This window comes from Arachis ipaensis, chromosome B2, assembly GCF_059453495.1.
Source record: "Arachis ipaensis isolate K30076 ecotype BB chromosome B2, ASM5945349v1, whole genome shotgun sequence".
Taxonomy (NCBI): Eukaryota; Viridiplantae; Streptophyta; class Magnoliopsida; order Fabales; family Fabaceae; genus Arachis; species Arachis ipaensis.
In genome coordinates this window covers 76,903,803-76,910,489 of record NC_142437.1, presented here as the reverse complement: position 1 = coordinate 76,910,489, position 6,687 = coordinate 76,903,803, and the positions used below count along the sequence as shown (strand labels likewise).

General features: G+C 35.7%; 1 long non-coding RNA gene and 1 other non-coding gene across 3 annotated transcripts; both read right to left on the bottom strand.

Annotated features, from left to right (window-relative positions):
- Positions 1–2,498: 2,498 nt before the first annotated feature.
- LOC107612818 (uncharacterized) lies at positions 2,499–6,687 on the bottom strand. 2 transcript variants are annotated; one of them, XR_015904784.1, is made up of 3 exons: positions 6,279–6,636; positions 5,102–5,805; positions 2,499–2,858 (listed from the first exon to the last, which is right to left on the bottom strand). It is a non-coding gene; the product is annotated as an uncharacterized LOC107612818 (long non-coding RNA). The 2 variants fall into 2 exon arrangements; XR_001613861.3 differs by lacking the exon at positions 2,499–2,858 and having other exon boundaries at positions 4,572–5,805; positions 6,279–6,687.
- On the bottom strand, positions 4,662–4,802 carry LOC148574463 (small nucleolar RNA snoR138). The gene has a single exon (XR_015906520.1). It is a non-coding gene; the product is annotated as a small nucleolar RNA snoR138 (small nucleolar RNA).

Sequence of the window (6,687 nt, the reverse complement as noted above, 5' to 3'; positions counted from 1 at the left end):
TCTTGATTATTGATAATTGAATGTAATGTAACATAATTTAGGATAATTTTGACAATAAATTAGTGAAGACCGAACCTAAAACACAAATTTAATATATTGTTTTATAATAATAATAGCATGAACTTACTCTGGTTATTATGTTATTTTATATATTATGATTACTAAACTTATTCTAGTTATGCATAAGCTGGGTGCAAAATATAATAACTAGTAGTAATAATGGACATGTGAGCATAATCATGTTATTGTTAATATAATTATGTACTGGTAGTTACAATGAAAATGTGATATTGCAGGATTTACGGATGTTGATATGTGAACACTTTTTGCTGTCAAATCCGTACAATCCAATTGTTGAGGAGTATTTACGGGAGACTGGTTTTTACTATGTTTCTCATATTGGAGTCGTTCAATGCTAGTCAACAATGATTAATGCTCTGATCGAGAGATGGCGGCCAGAGACTCACATTTCATTTTCCGGTTGATGAGTGTGCCGTGACATTGGAGGATGTGGCGATGATTCTCGATCTGTCGACAAATGGAATTCCGGTTACAAAACCAACCATGAGTAGTTTTGAGGCCTTGGAGGTCGAGTGCTTGCACCACTTTGGTGTTGCACCGATGAAGACGAACTGTAGAAGAAGCTTTATAAAACTAATGTGGATTAGGAGTTTGAAAGATCGCATAGTGTTGACTGATGATATTCAGATTCAGAGGTAAGTCAAGTGTCACATAATGTTATTTGGGACAATTCTGTTTGGGGACAAGTCGAGTGCAGCGGTGCACTGAAAATTTCTGCCTTTGTTTCGTAACTGCGCAGGGATCATACAGTTTAGTTGGGGGTCGGCATGCCTCGCACACTTGAATAGATCATTGTGTAGGGCAACTCGTGTCGACTGCAAGGAGATGGATGGTCCGCTTACACTTTTGCTTACTTGGGCTTGGATCCGTCTCCTATTTCTTGCGCCGATTCCTAGCAATCCCTTACTGTTTTCTATTACAAACAGGTAAAATGAATTAATGTATGCGTTGAAATGCAATAGGCACAATATTGTTATTGCCATCTTGTGAAACTGCTACCAACAAACAACCCTTGTATTCTCCATACAAATGAGTCTCGTCCACCTGCACAACTGGCTTGCAATGTCTGAATGCCCTTATACAAAAGTAATAACTCCAGAACACTCGGTGCACTACACGGATATCAGGAACCAAATCATCCCCCTGGTATGCAGCCATTGTTTCAAAGTGAACCACCGCTGTCGGCTCCTTGTGACACATGGCCTCAAACCATATGGACAAGGCTTTGTACGATGCTTCCCAACCTCCGAAGATTAACTCCACCGCCTTCTGCTTTGCGATAACTAACGGTGTAGTTAAACTTTGATTGTACTTCCGCAATGACTGATTTTACCTTCATAAATGGGTCAACCTCTACCTACGGCTTAATTGCTTCTGCAACTATCTTGGAATCCAGTTTCGAATTATCTTGAGAAATACTAGATTTGATACAAGTGTGACTACCATTGTACCTCTTTATCCCCCAACAGTACTTCTTCTGCATTTTGGTAACCCTGACCAGCCAATCACAACTTGCGCCATATTGTGTACATTTAGCATATAATGTCGTCGGTTCCGACTCATACACCCTATAGTCTACACCTCTATGAATGTTATAATCCTCCATTGCCTTGATTACTGCCTCCCTCGATCTGAATTCCATTCCAACCGTGAATTCACCATCCACAACAACAGAAAGCTCTGCTACAATCACACATCAAGATATGTATTCTCGTAAAGACCTAGTAAATATAGTCCATACTAAAAAATTATTAACTAATAAAATAATCAAATGCATGTTACACATTATAATTCACAGTTCATATTTTACTCTTCTGATCTTATTGATCTACTACCCCAAACTATCACAACTATCTTTCTTTACATACTTGCATTCATGTATTTGCATTCATGCATAGCCTCCAAATCCAACGACCGCATGAAAGAAAGCTCCTGAAACGGTTGTTGGTTTGCTAGTACATTTGCGACCTCCGCCAGATCTGCGTTCATAGTGCCGTCAGCATCATCTTCTTCTTCACCCGGATCAACGATCTCATAATTACTTTCAAATTTCTCCTCGCTATCACTATTATAATCTTCTAATTCAATATTTTGATCCACTTTAGATTGTTCGAACTCAATATACAATTCGATGCACGACATTCGATGGCGATTTTTAGTATACATTGAAAACATTTCATGCATGCTCGCTTCATCCGTCGCGTACATTGAAAACATTTCATGTATACTCGCTTCATCCGTCACGTACATTGAAAACATTTCATGTATACTCGCTTCATCCGTATTTGGTTTGAAATTGAACAAACCCACCAAATACGGATAAAAGATACCTATACAAAATACACGATACTCTCCTAGATATACGAGGATTTATCTTCTCACAAATCACACCTTTTAATTCCTCAAACGACAATATGTACAGAATAACATCTAACGAATTTTCACATACAAATTGAACCTCTTCATACATTTGTAATAAAATCTGTCCAAAACAATATATTTTCAAAATAACTCTATCATCCATGATAATATACGTATACTAAGCACCCTCAATTACACTATTATTTTTTTTTTTTTGGATGAATGAAGAAGGAGAACCAGAAAAGAGGAGCAACATTACTTCCTGGTTTTTTGAACTAGACGAAGAAGTAGAAGAACTAGTGGGGAGTTCTCAAAGTGATCTTTATGTATACAGCAACAAGCAAATCGGACGATCCGATTTCAGTATCCTCAACGTTCTTCTTCGCAATAAAATCGGACGATCCGATTTCTTCCCACTAAAACAAAAAATTAAACGTCGTCAACAACAGTGTAAATCCCACCAATACTCCATAACTGAGCGTAACTCACATGTCAAACTCAAAAAATTAGCCTACTCCAACAGCATAAGATGAAAAAGCAAGAATTTTCGAACATAGCAGGACCATTACAATTCGAATATAGCTAACCAACCACATTTTGATTTTAAATAAGTTATAAACACCGCAACAAAAATTGTTTAGATGCCATTATTTGATTGAAAATCTTTTCTAAAATTTATTTATCCAGGGATATTTTCTTTATAAATGAAGATAAATAACTGGAAATCTAAAAGGGAAACCAAAGATGATGGCAGGGAAACCTTTGGCTCGATAAGTTAGAATAACAAGTTAATTATGTGGAATGTTAGAAGCACAACTTATTTTTAACATTTTTTTTCTATATTTTGTAACATTGATAATGGATACAAATAGTGTCCGAAACTAGATGAGAAAGGAACAAGAATACACAAATTAGTTCTCTTCCTTCAAAAGATTCAAAGGGATAAACCCTGTCCCTTTCAGCATCCGTGCGAACTGAAAGATCTTCATTTGATCACTTGCAGCTTTCTGGTGGAGGCTTTCGAAATTTAAATCCCATAAAAAATTTCAAACAATATACGAAAATAATTCAACTGCCTATAATATCAAATCAAATCAAATCAAATTGGAAAAATATTAACACCAAGTAAGTTATCAAAAAATACAAAGGATAAGTTTTTTTTAATTATTAAAAAAAATACTTGTAAATCAAAATAATATTAAGTGTCATCCCATAAAACTTACGAAAATGGCATATTATGGATTTTCCAAGCACAAATTACACTCAACTAGTTCAATTCAGGATGAAATTTAAACAAGAAAGAAACAAAAGGAATGGATATCCGGATATATGCAGGTAAGGAATGGATATTTGCTCTCTTCTAAACCAAACACTTATTTTCAAACCAATAAGATGAAAAACCAACAATTTTCAAAGTGTTTTACTTATGAGACTACTGAACCTGACAACTCACAGTAACCATATTATGAGATTACATTAATTAGAAAATTCGCAACATATGCTTGGGTACCATTATTTGATTGAAGATCTTTTCTAAAGATATTTATTTATTCTAAGATATTTTCTTACAATCAAATACAAATAATTGAACATCTAAAAGGGAGAAGGCAGACAAACACAAAGAAACCTTTGGTTCTTTAAGTCAGCATCACAAACTAATGATGCGGTGTGTTTGAAGCATCTTTTTATTTGTTTCGTAACATTCATAATTGGATTAAATAAAAAAAATTGTGCGAAACAAGATGGGAAAAGAACAAGATTAAACAAATTTGTCCTAATCCTTCAAAGGTTTCGATGGGATAAACCCTATCCCTTTCCGCCTCCGTGCGAACTGAAAGATCTTCAATTGATCACTTTTCAGCTTTCTGATGGAGGCTTTAAATATATAAACCCCATTCAATTTTTCAAATTTAAAATAAAGTCAAATTAATTTATCTGCCTATACTATAAAAATATAATCAAATTAGAAAAATATTAATGTTAAGTGAGTTATAAAAAAATACAGAAGATACCTTAAGTTTTTTTTAATAAATGAAAAAAAAACAGTTTGCAGATAAACGAATATTAAGAAAAGGATAATATGCATTATCCAAGTACATTCCGCATAGAAGGAAATTGCAACAAAAAGATGTTCAATCATTTCTCCCACTACAATTAAACTCGGTTCAATTCAAGCTGAAAATTAAAGAAGGAAATTGCAACAAAGAAACAAAAGAAATGGATGTCCGAAGATATCAAGGCAAGGAGCTAAAGTAGAGCATTCCGTGCCCTCAAACATCTTCAAGGTTTGGCACTTGATATTTGCCTTCTTCTGAACCAAAAGGTTATTTATTTCACCATTCGGTTATTCCAGAGGCATAGGATGAAAAAACAAGAATTTTCAAAAAGAGCAGCAAGACAACTGGACTTGAGAAGTCATGCTAACCTCACTTTGTGATTATTTCAATTAGAAATACAGCAACCACACTTGTAGATACTTTACAAATAGTTGCAAGTCTAGAAAGTAGGCAGAGACAATAGTGGAGAAACGTTTGGCTCTCATCATCAAAAGCTAATAATGTAAAATGTTAGTGGGAGAATGAATTATACTTATTTTTAATGGGTGGGGGAGGGGCAGCAACATAGAAATTGCAAGCATGAAGAGTGAAGTTTATCTAACCTGTACAGCTTTCTCTTGGGTACAAGGAATGAAAGGAAAGGCCAGGCAAAAGTTAAGTCTTGCTTCTCTTTTCTCAAAAGTGTCTCAGCTTCACCATAAACAACTCATGCAACTTCCTCATGGTGGCTGAGTTTTCAATGATTGCTATCGTATCTTTCCCTCATAGAATAACACTCTAGAAACTCTCCTCCCCAGTCCCCAATGAGTCAACTGATACAGGTTGAAGAGACTGTTTTTTGTAATTTCAAGACAAAGGGACAGAATAGTAATTTTGCAAGGTCAAGTATTTGACTACTAGAAGAATCACACTAAATCCTAGTTTGATTACCATTCTGTCCCTTTGTGCTGAAATTACAAAAAATACCCTATTGAGGTCGTATTATCAACAAATGAAGCATTATCCTCTCCATCAAGGAGGCACCCCCATGTCATAATGCATTTTTTCTTGAACTTGGGCACAGACCTAGAAAGCATCTCTGCCGATTCCCAATTTTGCAGTTTCGGCACCACATGCCGTCTAGGTCACCTTAGTGGCTTAGTATCTTTGGTGTAAGTTCCTAACTATAACTGACTTCATACCATTGGCGATGAGGGATCTTTTTCTCTCGGCAAGTTTCTTATTTCCAGGCGCTGTTCTTTTGAATTCCTTTCCCATGATGACCATTGGATGGATCATCAATAGTAGGCAGGTTTAAGCGCATTCCCTATAATACCATTCAGAAAATAAGTCATTTATACAAGCATTTGCATTTCACAATGACTATAATATCACAAGTTTACTTTATTCTAGAGGGTGGGCCAAGTAAAACTTCACTCGTCAAGAAATGGCTGAAACATCGCTCACATCATCCAATAACTAAAACTTCTTTTTCTTTAGAATGAGAAAACAGATTATTATTATTATTATTATTATTATTATTATTATTATTATTATTATGTACATTTCTTTGATTCCTGGTATTATCCTAGCACGGATTTCTATGCATGTGATTCAATGGTTCTCCATTTAAATTGGTTCTCCATTTAAATTCTCTAAAAATTTAAAAATGCCCTGTCTAAAGCAACTTCTCCGTTTCTCCACTCATTCTTCTTTTTGTATCATCTTATTTGTTCTAACATTATGAGAGAAATGAAGGAAATGCTAGATAAAGCACCATGGATAAAGTGGGATGATTACCAGGCTTGGCGGCGCTTCTTGGCAGCAATAGCGGCGGCCACCTTGGCAGAGAGAGTGAACGAATCATTCTTCTTTCTGAGCATTTTGCAAATGGCTTTGCTCTTCTTCCTTCTCACGGGCTCACGGCGTCATTATCCTTCGCCATTGCCATGGTATACTGCGTCGCTTGAGAAATAAACTCTGAAGGTTTAGATCTTTCGGGATAGAGACTGATATCAGGGTTGGAACATCAACTATATATAGCTTCGTCTAAACCCTACCCCATTTAGGGTTTAGTTCTTGAACCCGCCGCCAGCCCTATGATTTTGAAGTTGGAGTTGGAGACCATTCTTTTTGGACTGAAATTCAGTAACCATTCCATCTATTTTTTTTTTGGACAACCACTCCAACTACTTAAAGGTGAGCTGGG